The 16,084-nt window shown below is 39.8% G+C and overlaps 1 pseudogene; it reads right to left on the reverse strand.

Annotated features, from left to right (window-relative positions):
- Window positions 1–13,255: 13,255 nt before the first annotated feature.
- Window positions 13,256–15,482, reverse strand: LOC136381498 (AP-1 complex-associated regulatory protein pseudogene; annotated as a pseudogene).
- Window positions 15,483–16,084: the final 602 nt, after the last annotated feature.

Here is a 16,084-nt window from a genome sequence, read left to right on the forward strand (position 1 = left end):
GCTCTGTAATAATCAAGTGACCACATATGATAAGGTTTATTTTGAGCTTTCCTTTCTGTTTCACTGGTCTATTTGTCTATTCTTGAACTAGATCCACACTGAAACTGCTTAACTGCTCTATAAGAAGTCTTGCTATTCAGTAGGGTAAGATCTTCAGGTTTGTTTTTCTTCTGCAGTATTATTTTAGCTATCCTTGGATTTTTTTACATTTCTTACATAAATTAGAGACATCTTATTAATTCCTACACATATACAGTCACACATACAAACTTGTTTGAAATTTGATTAGATTTGCATTAAATTTATAGATCAATTTGGGGAGAAGTGACATTTTTATAATATTGAGTCTTTATCCATTAATATGATTTTAGCTACTGTTTAAATAGGATTTTACTCAAACTTGCTTATATGTCTTAATGAGGCCATACCATGCTTTCTAAGAGATTTAAAAGCAGGTCATTACTATTTTAATTATCACTATTTTATTAATACATGGTTTTCTGATGGCATATGGAATAATTATGTAATGTACAAAAAATTGAACTACACAAAAAAGAAGAAATTAACAAAAATTTATTCATGATCTCAACCATTTCATATAATCACCTTGCATATATTGGGGTAAATATCTTCCATCTATGCCATAAATGGAGCTCATATTATATGTATTCTTCAGTGCCTTTCTTTGACTCTTAAGTATACTTCAGAAATATTTTCTCACTTAAATAAATTTCCATTTGAACATGATTTTTAAAATAAATAGTACTATTCCAATGTATGGCATAAAATAAACTATTGAGAAAAACCCATATTATTGGTAATTTGGAATTTGTAAGGCTATTTTTCCATTCTCAGTAATTCAGGAACAAAAATACTTGTAATTAAATATTTGTTTTATGCCTATCAGGATTCTCTGAATATGTTGGGATTCCTCTCATCAGGCATCATCTTGAGAATACATCCTCTTTAAACCCTACCTGGCAGCCCCTGATGTACCTCTAGGATGCCAAGGAAAGACAGGCTGAGCTGAAAATCCAACTACTTCCTCAAGATCATCAACTGTTGAATGATTGTGCAAAATGCTTTATTGTGGAAGCAGACAATGTGGGCTCCAAGCAGATGGCAGCAGGTCCACATGTCCCTCTGGGAGAAGGTTGTGCAAGGCCCTCGAAGGCAGCTGAAAAACAACCCAGCCCCTCTTTCCTCCTGTCCTCAGTAACACCAAATGGTGGTCAAACGTTTCCCCAGATATATACAATGCATTTCCCCAAGGCCCTTAGAAGCTCTAGAAGGGAGATTTACGGTGCCACAGAGGGTATTTAGGAGACATTCTCTACAGTAACTTTTCCTTCTATCTGTTTCTCACATTATAGGAAAATTTCCCCCTTTCTGTCTCTTCTTTGTGAGGAAAAAGCCATGGGAAGGCAGAGAAGAGCACACGCCGAGACAGGGCAGCTGGGGTCAAGAGCGTCTGACTTTGCAGACAGAGAAAGACAAATACATGTGATTTCACTTCTGTGTGGACTATCACAAACAAAATAAATGAAAGAACCAGATAGAAACAAACTCATAGACACAGAGAACAGAATGATCATTGCCAAATGGGAAGGGGATTGGGCGCCTGGGTGAAAAAGGTGAAGGGGTCAAGAAGTACAAATTGGTAATTACAAAATAGTCACAGGGATGTACAGTCCAGCATAGGGAACATAGTCACTAATACTGTAATAACTATGGCGGTGCCAGGTGCGTACTGGACTAACTAGCGGCATCACTTTGTAAATTATATAATTGTCTCATCACTATGCTGTCCACCTGAAACTAATATCAAGTAATATTGTCAACTGTAATTGAAAAATTTTTTAAATGGTACAGTTAAGCTCTCAAAACAAATTTCTTTGAAAAGAGTGTCTGACTTTGTGTAAACCTGGTACCATCTCTGTGGGAGTTTGATTCTTGATCCTTGTCAGATTGCACTTCTTCAGGGTCTGGGCCAGTGGTGGGATTCAAATAATTTTTAACAACCGGTTCTCTGCTCTAATGAATGTTTTAAGTATAAAAAATTTTTAAAGTAGTATTTCATCAAAGGTATAATGAGTTTTATGAAATGAATAAATAAATATTACAAGCATAATTCTGTCAATTTTTTTTCATCACGGATGGAATGAACATTATTGCTACAGGTGCTTAGCATTCTCTGTTGCACAGATGAATGTTCAAAAAGAGTCAGGAATGTAAATTTGTGATTTCCACACTGAGTGGCTGCCCAGGCACCCAACTTGGAGAGAACCCTGATTACAAACACCATTTTAACAACTGGTTCACCAAACTCAACAAAAAATTAGGTATCATCAGTTCTGCTGAACCAGTGTGAACCAGCTGCATCTCCCCATCAGCCCTAGCTACTGGGTTTATTATTTGGTCAAGGCTGCTCTTCTGTGGGATTTACCATTTCTTTATATCCCATTCCAAAAAATTATTCCAGAGAGATTTGTTTGAGATAGCATTTAGGCTTAATACATGTATCCTGATTGGTAGTGGGTAACTGGAGAATGAGGTGGAGAAACAGAGTCTTGTAGATGAAAAGAATGTGAGGCTAGTTTGTCACTATTCATTAGGGATGTGTGTTGGAGGAAGTATATTTCTGATTCTGGGTCATATGTTCTTATGGCTTATGGTGCTAAATTAAGAAAAATTGATGATAATGACCATTAGGAAATAACTAGAGGTAAATATTAGTTGGAAACTATTAGCAGAGATCTTTTCATTGTCATCTTGGCTCGCTGGACCTAATAATGTTTCCTTGATCAACCCACTTCTAATCCCCTTAGCGACCTTTCTTCTAGCCTTAATTATATGTCCTTAAATTGAGTTTTTTATAACTTCACCCCCACATTCATCCCTACAGCTTTTCTTTCTTCTAAGATGTTTCTTTGCTTTCAACAAGTGCATTTGGAGGGAAGAATTGAAAAACAAGGGATCCTTGGGTTATGACACAGTTCTGTTCCTACGACAGTGACGTAACCTGAATTTTGGTGTAAGTGGAAGCATACCCTAGCCTAAGTCACTTAACCTATCCTAACACAGTTGTAAAATCATAATCCAGAACATAAAAACACAACTAAGCTACAGAAAAAGAAAAAAGAAGCAGATATACTGCACTGTACACTGTACTGTAGTAACAGAAAAAATAACAAAAAATGAGTGTAAAAAAAATTCCCTACCTTTATTGCTGTGGTTGGTTTGCACACTGGAAAGGGTATTGCAAGGTGGGAGAGAGTGACCTATTGGGAGGAGGAAGCTGGCAGAAGGTACTGGAGACACTGGGGCAGGTGAATCAGGATTGCCTAAGGAACGTGCAGGAGATGCTGGAGATGACTCTACCTGTACTGCAGCTGTTTCGTCTGGAGAAGCAGCTGATGTAGAGGATGCAGGATCTGTTGCAGGCCTCTCTACCTTCTTAAAAAATTGTTCCTGGCTATTCTGGAAGGTTGATGACTTCTTCTCTTCCAAAATCTGCCTTAACACTCATGTCTCAATTTTTTAAAGTTTTTATGGGAATGAGCGTCGTAAACTCAAAACATCATATGTTGAGACTGTTGTAACCCAAGGACCCCCTGTAATAACAACTTAACAAGTGCTCAGTTCAGTTGAGGTAAACCAAATTCTTCTAATTATAAATTTTTAAATTAATAAACTTTCACAGATTCACACAGGTACAAAAACACAACAACTCTTTTCACCACTAACATACACTGTTATTATTCAGTAGACACTGTCACTTTAAATTTTGAAACAAATCAAGCAGCCTTAGATATATAGGCTTTTGAAACTTCATGTTCTTTTCTTTTTGGTGACAGAAAGAGAGACAGAGAGAGGGACAGATAGGGACAGACAGACTGGAAGGGAGAGAGATGAGAAGCATCAAGTCTTTGTTGTGGCACCTTAGTTGTTCATTGATTGCTTTCTCATATGTGCCTTGACTGGGAGGCTACAGCAGACCAAGTGACCCCTTGCTGAAGCCAGCAAGCAACTTTGGGTGCAAGCTGGTGAGCCTTGCTCAAACCAGATGAGCCTGTGCTCAAACTGGCAACCTCAAAGTTTCAAACTTGGGTCCTCCGCATCCCAGTCCGATGCTTTATCCACTGTGCCATCGCCTGGTCAGGTGAAACTTCACATGTTCTTAAGTAGAAACACATCTCTAATAAAAGTGCTTGCCATGTGCAAGATAATGAAAAAGCAAAAATGAATCTGAAACAGTCACATTTCCCTTAAAGCTATCACAGGATGAGATGATAATTTTAATATGAGATGAATAATATTACAATAAAATAAGTCATCAGGGAGATTTTACCCTCCTTGTAAGCCAATGAATTTGACTAACAGAGTTGCATAGAAACTGGCAGAAGACCCCATACTCTTGGATCAATGACAAAGAACTCTATTACTCATGACACAAACATAAGCATCATGTTTGCATCACTTCCTGTTACCAAGTAACGCCCATAAGGGTAACACAAAGGGAGCCAAGGGGAGGCTGCACCAGCAGTGGCCTTGCTTCCTAGCTGAAGTCCCTGAGTTTAGGGAGCTGAATCTCTCACACTACACAGAAAACAAATTTGCCATGCCCTTCAGAGGGAGCCATTATATCCATCTTGCAAGGCTGATTTCCTTATAAACATCCTTGAAAAGACAGCCAGGAGCAGAAGGATAGTTAGTGCCTCATCCATAAAACAGGCAGAATCACAACAGCTCTGCCTAGAAATCAAGGGGGGCTTCCTAGAGGAGTTGCCTGACTTTAAGGATAAACCAACCTGACCAGGTGGTGGTGCAATGGATAGAGCATCAACCTGGGATGCTGAGAACCCAGGTTCAAAACCCTGAGGTCACCAGCTTGAGTATGGGATTATAGACATGACCCCATGGTTGGGGGCTTGAGCCCAAAGGCCCTGGCTTGAAGCCCAAAGTTGCTGGCTTGAGCTCAAGGTCACTGGCTTGAGCAAGGGAGGGGTCGTTAGCTCAGCTGGAGCCCCCTGGCCAAGGCACGTATGAGAAAGCAATCAATGAATAACTAAGGAGCTGCAACAAAGAATTGATGCTTCTCAACTCTCCCTTCCAGTTTGTCTGTCCCTGTCTGTTCCTCTCTCATACTCTCTCTTTAAAGAAGAAGAAGAAGAAGAAGAAGAAGAAGAAGAAGAAGAAGAAGAAGAAGAAGAAGAAGAAAAAGAAAAGAAAAGAAAAGAAAAGAAAAGAAAAAGAGGAATTCAAACACCAGGTAGAGAAGTAAGAAGAAAAATACTTTGAGTGGAAACTGAGTGAGCAAAGAAGACCTGGATATAAAATGAGGAAAGCACAAGGAAAATTTGAAATTACTACAGAGTATATTGTTTTCAGTTTCAAAGACTTAACTAAATTTTTTATCATCGTTTACATGTATTTATGCTATAATTCATGTCCTTGTGATCACATCGATCTTTGTGAGACAAATCATTGAGTTGAATGCAATCAGTGGTGGGATACAGAACAGGATCCAGTTCTGCAGGGATAAATACATTGTGCCTCCTGATGCCACACAGAGTGCATGTTCCTTCGCCTGCCCGGAATTATGACTGCGATTGCTGCAGCTCTGTGAAGACATGACCTTCAGATCTTTCAACCACTCTGATACACCATGGTTTTTAAGTCCTTCACCATCTTTTTGTTTTACTTTTTAAAATTTATTTTATGTATTGATTTTAGCAAGAGAGGAAGGGAGAGAGAGAGAGAGAGAGAGAGAGAGAGAGAGAAAGCATTTTGTTCCTGTGTGTGCCCTGACCAGTATAGAACTGACAACCTCTGTGCTTTGGGATGACGCTCTAACCAACCAAGCTATCTGGCCAGGCAATCAATCCTTCACCATCTTGATCTTCTTTTCATGGACCTATTCTGGAACACTCTAAAAGTGTGTCATCTAGAACTAGACAGAATTTTGGGATCTTGAGTTCATCTTTTATATTTTCCCCCCAAAGTTGCACCAAAGTAAAGCAGAGCTCTAGTTGATGAGTATGTTGTTTGGAGTTCACAGTACTGCCCCTCACTACATGCTCATTGCATGGTCGCTCAACCCCAAAGAAAGAATGATGATTTCATCTTTTAAACCAGTCTTCGGGAACCTTTTTGGCTGAGAGAGCCATGAACGCCACATATTTTAAAATGTAATTCCTTGAGAGCCATACAACAGCCCGTGTACATTACGCATTATCCAATAAAAATTTGGTGTTGTTCCGGAGGACAGCTGTGATTGGCTCCAGCCACCCGCAACCATGAACATGAGCGGTAGGAAATGAATGGATTGTAATACATGAGAATGTTTTATATTTTTAATGTTATTATTTTTTTATTAAAGATTTGTCTGCGAGCCAGATGCAGCCATCAAAAGAGCCACATCTGGCTCACAAGCCATAGGTTCCTGACCCCTGTTTTAAACTGTCAAGGATTTAACTGACTAATTCTATTTATTGTTTCTGATTCTACTAGAAATCATGTTGCCAAAACAGTAAAGGTATCATCTTACCAGCCCAGTCAATATGATATGTGGCTCTGGACTGTCCTGGCTCTGCCAAGGAAGGTGCTGACCAATTCAGAGGAAAGCCTTCCTGGTAGCCTAACAATCCTTCCTGAATTAAGGCCAGAGGAACATCTGCGCCAACATAGTGGGGAGGAGGAGAATCATGACTTTTAAATGTAGATTCCTGCATTATACCAAATTAGTCTCCAAGCAGGTGGGACCTGGGGAATCTGCATTTTTAACAAACTCTTTCTGCGATTTTTATGCATGCAGTTATTTTTATGCACTCAAATATTAAAAAACTCTTGCTTTAAAAGGTCTTTTTAAAAAAATGAGGGTGTTTTCTTTTGTCCTGAAGTTCCTAGACCTCCCTAAGGAACCAATGTACTTCCCAGCCCACAGAGGAATTTCCCATCTATTCCTGCCAGTGTTTCTCCAATACCCTCAAAGGAGGGGATAGTTCATTCTCTTTATCTAACCATTAGGATGAAATGGGAGCTGAGGCTGTTTCCTGGTGTCCTGAGGTGACTAATGCAAGTGACTCAGGACCACAGCCTAAGTGATGTAGCTCAAATATGATAATCAGAAGAAGGTCCAGATGGGTTGTAATGCTCAGTGAAAGGTGCATGTGGGTCATAGACATGAACAATACAAAATGAGCTTGGATGTCTAGACAATAAAGTGGTGAGAACACCAAAAAATATGCAGCACAATAAGTGCCATGAAGGAAATAAATGAGGTACAGGGAGGGAAGCCATAGATGAACTGGGCTTATTTTCCTTCAAAGGCAAAAAGAACAATGTCTTGAGAATCCAAATGAAAACACTGCATGGTGGGGTGGGCAGATGGTGTTATATTGAGTGGGACAATTGAAACCACGTTAGCACAATAAATTTTATTTATTTATTTATTTATTATTATTTTTTTTTTTTCTGAAGCTGGAAACGGGGAGAGACAGACAGACTCCCGCATGCGCCCGACCGGGATCCACCCGGCACGCCCACCAGGGGGCGACGCTCTGCCCCTCCGGGGCGTCGCTCTGCCGCGACCAGAGCCACTCTAGCGCCTGGGGCAGAGGCCAAGGAGCCATCCCCAGTGCCCGGGCCATCTTTGCTCCAATGGAGCCTTGGCTGCGAGAGGGGAAGAGAGAGACAGAGAGGAAGGGGGGGGGGTGGAGAAGCAAATGGGAGCTTCTCCTATGTGCCCTGGTCGGGAATTGAACCCGGGTCCCCCGCATGCCAGGCCGACGCTCTACCGCTGAGCCAACCGGCCAGGGCCAGCACAATAAATTTTAAAAGAAAAGAAAACCCTAAACCTGGGAGAAACAACAAGGCAGGCACATGCCAAAGGTCTGTCCTGAAGTAAACATTTTATTTTATATATGATTACATTTAACACATTGTGTCTTTTGGTCCTCATGATATTCCTCTAGGTTAAGTATAATTACACCTGTTTAATAGACAAAGAAACTGAGACTAGGAGGGTGTAAGTTAATTATTAATTTATTTCAGAAATATTTATGACATCAGGGTCTTTTAACCCCGTCAGTAGAGGGCCTCTGACATCAAGATGCAGACTTCCTGTGATCTCCACTGTCAAAGTGCCCACCCAGGGTGGGGCACAAGTAGGTTGACAGTTGTGAGTATGTGAAACACAGTTTATCCTTGTATTATTTATTAATTATTATAGTATTTTCCATATGAACAACTGTAAACCTACTTTTGCCTCACCCTGTAGTATCGTTACAAAAGGTACAAATGTGAAAAATATAAGTTACAATGTAACTCAAATGTAAACACAATGCACTACATAAAGGAAAATACAAGAGTTATTTCTAAACTTTCCAAGTGCAGTGTATGGATTAAAAATGCCAACATTATTCTGACCTGTGGTGGTGCAGTGGAAGTGTCGACCTGGAACGCTGAGGTCGCCAGTTTGAAATCCTGGGCTTGCCTAGCCAAGGCACATATGGGAGTTGATGCTTCTTGATCCTTCCCCCTTTCTGTCTCTCTCGTCACTCTCTCTCTCCTTTCTAAGATGAATAAGTAAAATCTTTTAAAAAATAAAAATTTTAAAAATGCCAATGTCTGTAGTTTAGAAGGCCTGAAAGACTATGGACTTGAGACTGGATTTTAAAAATTAATAAAATTTAGTGATGGACTCAAGAATGCAAGACATTTACTCTGAGTTAACACAGGAGGTTGAGAAATACAATCAAATCATTAATTACATACATTAAAAACACCAGTTTATGCAAACAAGCAACATGTATTTACTGAAAATTTACAGTGGACACAACTTTTCAATTCACTGAGCTCTGGTCTTTAAAATCATACCAACACCCAAGGTCTTATTAAAGAATTTACAACCAGTTGGGGGGGGGATAAGATATGAAATTATAAAGTGATCAGTGATAAGACCTAAGAGCACTATGCAGTTATGACCACTCAACTGTTTAAATCAGGGAATAGGATAGTAAATGACGGGGTGATGGTTGTTTAGATAGGAAGAGCCAAAGAAATCAGAAGCAAAGTAAATTTGGCCTCTTAATGATTTTGGAAATTCCAGGAAGAAGAAACACTGGGGCAAATTAGTGCCTCTGTGTGTATGTGATTGTATTTTTCCAGGAAACATGGACTCAAGGTGTGGTTTAATCTTCCCATATTTTTTTAACTAAATTACTTCTTGGCACTATAAGAGGAAACTCGTGATATTTTCCCCTCCTCTTAAGAGTACAGATTTCTATTAATATCTTATTTCTCAGAGCTTTGAACTATAACTTTTAGTCTTCTTAACTTCCTACTTGATTCAAAGTACAGTGAAAAATTCTTAGAATGCAATTTTTTTGCGTATTTTTGTAGTGACATATTTAACATTTTCTTTTATTAAAATAGCTGAAACACGTATGACAAACTGCTGATATTTGTTACACTGGGATAGTAAGTACATGGATATTTTATTGTAATGTTGTATTCTATAATGTATTATATTTCTATGTATCAGATATATACAATATATAATATATAGTATTATATTTTCTTTAATATACAATATATAATATATATAGTATTTTTGTTTTCAAGATAAAAACAAACTTTTTGCCTAGAGTTATAGTATTTCCAAATTCTTGGCACCAGTAACATAATCACCATTACAACCTAAAGTCCAGCATCAACATATAACACAAATCCTTGAATAACAAATCCAACCCAGGAAGAAGGAGAAAGGCCAACAAGATTAGCTTGGACTGCCAAGCTAATCTCTCAACTTGACAAAATTGTTTTACTGTAAAAAGGAAGGCGGCCTTGGCTGGTTGGCTCAGTGGTAGAGCGTCGGCCTGGTGTGCAGGAGTCCCAGGTTCGATTCCTGGCCAGGGCACACAGGAGAAGCACCCATCTGCTTCTCCACCCCTCCCCCTCTCCTTCCTCTCTCTCTCTCTCTCTTCCCCTCCTGCAGCCAAGGCTTCACTGGAGCAAAGTTTGCCCGGGCGCTGAGGATGGCTCTGTGGCCTCTGCCTCAGGCACTAGAATGGCTCTGATTGAGGCAGAGCGACGCCCCAAGATGGGCAGAGCATCGCCTCCTGGTGGGCATGCCGGGTGGATCCCAGTTGGGTGCATGCGGGAGTCTGTCTGACTGCCTCCCCATTTCCAGCTTCGAAAAAATATAAAAATAAAAAAAATAAAAAAGGAAGGCAAAGCTCTAACTTCAGTTTAACAAAATCAAATTGCTATATAGGTAAAATGTTCTACCCAAATAACAAACGGAAGCAATAGTATAATTTCACACTTTTTGCTGTCCATCTTTTGTACCTTTCTCTGAAGCAGGGGTACCCAAGCTTTTTACACAGGGGGCCAGTTCACTGTCCCTCAGACCGTTGGAGGGCTGCCACATACAGTGCTCCTCTCACTGACCACCAATGAAAGAGGTGCTCCTTCCAGAAGTGCAGCGGGGCCAGATAAATGGCCTCAGGGGGCCCGCATGTGGCCCACGGGCCGTAGTTTGGGGACGCCTGCCTGAAGCTTCCAGACACATAAGGCATAGATCCTCAAGAAGGCATATATATTGAAAGTTCAGTCCTAAAAGCTTTTTAGGAACTCAGGAAATAAAGTGGCTGGCTCACTGCATAATAGTTTAGGGTAAGGGAATCTGTAGGAATCACTCTCAGGTCATAGCACATAAGCTTGCTTCTTATTTGAGCAGTGGACCTGGACCCCAAAATTCCATCACAACAATTGATGGAAATGTTGCCGTTTTCATGTTTGGAGGACAATAAAACCTGTGGGTTTTTTTAAAGATAGATTTTATTCTTTAAATTTACAGAAATATTGAGACAATGTTAATGAATTAATATTCAGACATTATTGTTAACTAAAGTCCACACTTCACTGAGATTTTTTTTAGTTTTTACCTAATGTCTTTATTCTGTTCCTGGGTGGAATTCTTGATGGAATACCACATTACATTGAGTCATGTCCCTAATGTCTTTATTCTGTTCCTGGGTGGAATCCTGGATGGAATACCACATTACATTGGATCATGTCTCCACTGGCTCTTCTTGGCTGTGGCAGGTCTCAGAATTCCCTTGTTTCTTTGATGACCATGACAGTGCTGAGTACTAGTCAAGTATTTTGTAAGATGCTTCATAATTGGGATTTGTCTGATGTTGTCTCATGATCAAATGGGAATTATGAGTTGGGAAATGAAGATCACATAGGTAAAGTACCATTTTTATCACATGATATGAAGATTACATACTATCAATATGCTTACTGAGTTTGATGTTCAGCTCATCACTTGGCTGAGATAGGTTTTTCCCAGTTTCTCCAACATAAAGGTACTCATTTATTTCCATACCCTACCATTTGGAAGAAAATTACCATGCACAGCTCACACAAGTATAAACAAAGGAAGGAAGAAATGAATAAATAGGGAAGAAGAGACAGTCTTCTATGCAGAAAAATAATTTCAACTAATTGATGTAGATACTCTTTATTGGTAAGTGTCCGTGTGTGTCCGTGTGTGTGTGTGTGTGTGTGTGTGTGTGTGTGTGGTCTGCAGTGGAAGTGCATCCTTCTGGGGCTGGGTCTTGTCTGAGCTGCCAGGAGAAGATCTGGCCCCCAACATTCTGAACTGGAATAACTGGGTTGGAAAACAACTATCTTACTTGTTTTCACCTTTTTATCATATTTTATAGCTTTTAAATAAAAACTGTCTTTATTTACAATCCTTGAAAAGTTATCATGCCTTCAACCAATTCTTTATGAATGGAAGGCCAAAAACAACTACAATAGTGGCTTATGACAAACCAAAAATATACATCTGACGTATACAACCTGTGAAAAGCATAGCATAGGCAGTGTGAATAGATTATATTTAAAATATTTTTATGACATAGCTACAATTTAAATTATGATAAGACAGACATAAATAATAATATTACCTGATATGTTCACATATTGAAAGTGTCATATTTATTTCTAAGAGGTAAAGATGACACTATAGATGTCATTGCTTAGCAGTTCAAATATTGAAAGAACCACATAATTTTATTTTTAAGTACAGCAAGAACTTTAAGTTACTATTTATATCTGGACCTTCCTATAATTTTGAGAATATGCATTGTCATTGTTGCAAGAAAAAGAAGAAAAAATCAATAGAGCTTGCTTACTGAAATCATATCAATCCTCAGCAAAATCAAGATAAGCAATTCGAGAGTGTCTTGACACCTAAACTTTAAAGAAGAGTTCACTGCATATCACAAAAAGTAGTTCTATATCTGGATACACTTAGTTCTATCCTATTAATGCCTCTTGTATTATGTGGCAAAGGAAAGCTTGATAAAAATCTACAGATCCTTTCAAACCAAAAAGGGTTTTTTATTTACTTTGAAATATCCATATTATTTTTTAAGATTTTTCTTTCTTACTGAATCATGCACAGGACATATGTTCTGTGTGAAATCTTTCCCAGACCAGTCATTGGAAATATAAAATTTTAAAAAGTGATACCTAGAAATTTAATATATCAATAAAAGTTGATATTCATTTATAATGCATGTAAAAGGAAGTGAAAAACCTAAGCATTTATATATTTATATTTTTCAGTATTATTTTTGACTACCAAATTTGTGTCCAAACTATGAAAGCTTATCTTATTTTATCATATCATATCATATCATATTATATATCATATCCTTTGTTTCAGATTGAATCAACATTTGCATATGCAATAGGTATAGAAAGAAAATGATAGCTGAGAATTTCTTTAGGGTCATCTACTAAAGTTAATTGTGCTTACTGCTAGATAATAATTAATGCTGGAAATGGAACATTGTTCTAAATCTGAAAGTTGGTCCTCAGGCTTTCTCAAGTCTGCTGAGCATTAACACAAAATGCCTGATATTTTCAGTTAGCAACTGAAATAAGCTTATAAAAACATTCTAAGTAAAACCAATAAAATTACTTAAAAATGAAAATCTACAAATAGTAAACAGGAATTCTCTAAAGTGGTTAAAATAAATTTAATTGATAACATGACAGAGCCATGAAATTGTTTTTGAAAACAGAAGGCAGGTGATGAAATTAATTCTGAATCAATTCAGATTTCTAGTCCTTTCTAATAGCATTTACAACATGATTTCTAGTCCCCTATGAAAAGGCTCAGCACAACATTTATACATTCTAATTGGTTTTTAGCATTTGATCATACTTGCTAAGCAGGGTCACAAAAGTCTCCCCTCTGTTTACGTTGCTCTCCATCAGACGGCTTCATGTCAGCATCAGACAGTTCTAGTACAGGATTTACAAAACCCGAACACTGAGAATTGCCATGATCACCCATGTGGGCACATGAAACCGCTCTCCCACTCTGGGCCCTTGGAGTCATCAGAGGCTGAGGCAGGAAGACTCCCTGGTTTCTCCTGGGTGCTGCCTGGAGGACGTCGTTATCTTAGGACACTCTCTCATTGGGCACATTTGATTCAGCCCTTCTTCATTTTCCTCCTCTAGATCAGCAATTTTCAACCACATGCTGCAAGACTTTTTAAAACATGCAATACCTGACTGCTTAGTCAGGGGCACTGACCTCTTTTTTTCTATAGGTTGTCAAATAATTTATTTACTTATTTTTAAATTTAATGCAGTGACATTGATAAATCAGGGTACATATATTGAGAGAAAACATCTCCAGATTATTTTGACATTTGATTATGCTGCATACCCCTCACCCAAAGTCAAATTGTCTTCCATCACCTTCTATCTGGTTTTCTTTGTGCCCCTCCCTTCCCCCCACCCCCTCCTCTCTCCTTCCTGCCCCATCCTTCCCACCCCCACCCCCGTTACCATCACACTCTTGTCCATGCCTCTGAGTCTCATTTTTATGTCCCATCTATGTATAGATTCATATAGTTCTTAGTTTTTTCTGATTTATTTATTTCACTCTGTATAATGTTATCAAGGTCCATCCATGTTATTGTAAATGATCCGATGTCATCATTTCTTATGGCTGAGTAGTATTCCATAGTATATATGTACCAAAGCTTTTTAATCCACTCGTCCTCTGACGGACACTTGGGCTGTTTCCAGATCTTCGCTGTTGTGAACAATGCTGCCATAAACATGGGGGTGCATTTCTCCTTTTGGAGTAGGTCTATGGTGTTCTTGGGGTATATTCCTAAAAGTGGGATAGGTTGTCAAATAAGAAAATGACAATAGTCAACACAATAATAGCAGTCTGGTGTGAATGAATCAAAATTGTACCAATTTTCTTCATCAGCTCAGCAAAAATATATTTTTTGATGTGTCACAGAATCTTAGCAATTATACATACATAGTTTATGTGTGCCATGAGATGAAAAAGGCTACCAATCGCTGCTCTGGGTCTAAAGATGTGCTGGCATCGTTTCCACGAGTTGATTTAGCTTTGGTCATTAAGTCACAACTGTTTAATGTATTTGGTGTCAAAACTGTGGTATCTTATGACTTTATATTTCTCAAACAAGATTCAAAGCCATCTTCTGGTCTTGGACTCGGACATTCTGCACTGCTGGAGGACAGCGCCCAGGCACAGGGCTTGGCTTTCGCCCGCCAGAGCCTCTGCTGGCTGCCTCCCCTGTGCGGTGTGCAAAGCTGCTGCCCTCGGAGCAGCCGCCTCTCTCCCAATCGCTACCTGTTGTCAAATTCTCATATCAAGAGCTTTCTGCTTTTCAGCAACAGAATCATAATGCCTCTCTCTTAAGTCATCGAGTTCTTCTTCAGTACGAGACCTAGGACTGCTTCCTGGCTTTCCCCTTCATCCTAGCTTTCCAAACTCTATAGGTTAAGGCTCACCTCTTGAGCATGTTCTGAATATATATTTGGTTCCTCCACCTGGCTTCCCCGCGGAGCCGAGGGCAGCACTGCATCTAGCAGCGATTCCCCAGACGTCCCATCGCAGCCGCCGGCCGCTCCTCCGCCTGCCCCAAGCCTGGCCGCTGCAGCCTCCGCGCGGGGGAGCCCGCGGGCGCGGGGACGCACCGGCGGCCGGAGCGGGCGGTGTGCGGGGAGCGTCTGGGGCAAAGGCGGCGCTGCCACTCCCGCTGCCGCCCGGGCGCCGGCCCAGGGAAGGAGCATCGCCCCGGACTCTGGGCCCTGCGGCCTCCGCCTGGCGTAGTGCTGGCGGTGGCCCTCAGCCGCGCCTTACCATCCTTCTTAGATGTCTGTATAGTTCACATTTACTATTTCAGTGTTTAATAGTAGAGGTACTTTGGGTCTATTTAGAAGTTTGATGATGTTTTTGTGACTAGAGATTTTCGTAGGAACTTAACTCTGTTTACATTAGCCCGTGGGAAAAAGTGGTTTTGGTATATACGTGGATTCACTTGAAGTCCAAGTTCCAAGGACCCATTGACGATAAGTGAGGATGTACAGTATCTACTGGTGGAGGAGGGGTCGATGGTCATAGAATGAGTTTAACTCAAAGCCCTTCTTCAAAAAGTAGTGAAGAATTATTGAGGATTTGTGACCACAGGGGCAAAATAATCTGCGTTATGTTTAGAAAGACTGATCTGGTAGGAATTTGGAGAACAGATTCAAGTAGGGTGATGCTTCACACTGACTGACCAGCAGCTCGGAGGATTCTGTCTAGAAGAGTGGTCTGAATAAGTTGATAAGGGGACAAAGAAAAAATATTAATGACTTCCGTTGACCAGCATGGATGATAGGATGTAGAAAATGGGAGAAAAAGAAGGTGGGGATACTTGGGTTTTCTAGTTTAAACGAATCCTCACTGATGGAACAAACAGCTGGGATGTTTCTTGTGTTACTATTTCTAACTTTCCAGAGTGCTTGATCTTCGGCAAAAGAGGCTTCTGGGAACATGATGAAGTCATGAGCGCCAAGTGCTGTAAATATCTTAAAGGTTTTAGCAGTTTCTTTTCCAAAATCCACACACACACACACAAAAAAAACATTCGACCAAGAAAGGACGTAATGGCAATAAAATTTAGACTTGAACCCTGTTGAAATGTGCCTGAGAATTCCTGGCAAAAAGGGATGTGAAGCC

Source organism: Saccopteryx leptura, chromosome 9 (genome assembly GCF_036850995.1).
Source record: "Saccopteryx leptura isolate mSacLep1 chromosome 9, mSacLep1_pri_phased_curated, whole genome shotgun sequence".
In the NCBI taxonomy this organism is placed as follows: Eukaryota; Metazoa; Chordata; class Mammalia; order Chiroptera; family Emballonuridae; genus Saccopteryx; species Saccopteryx leptura.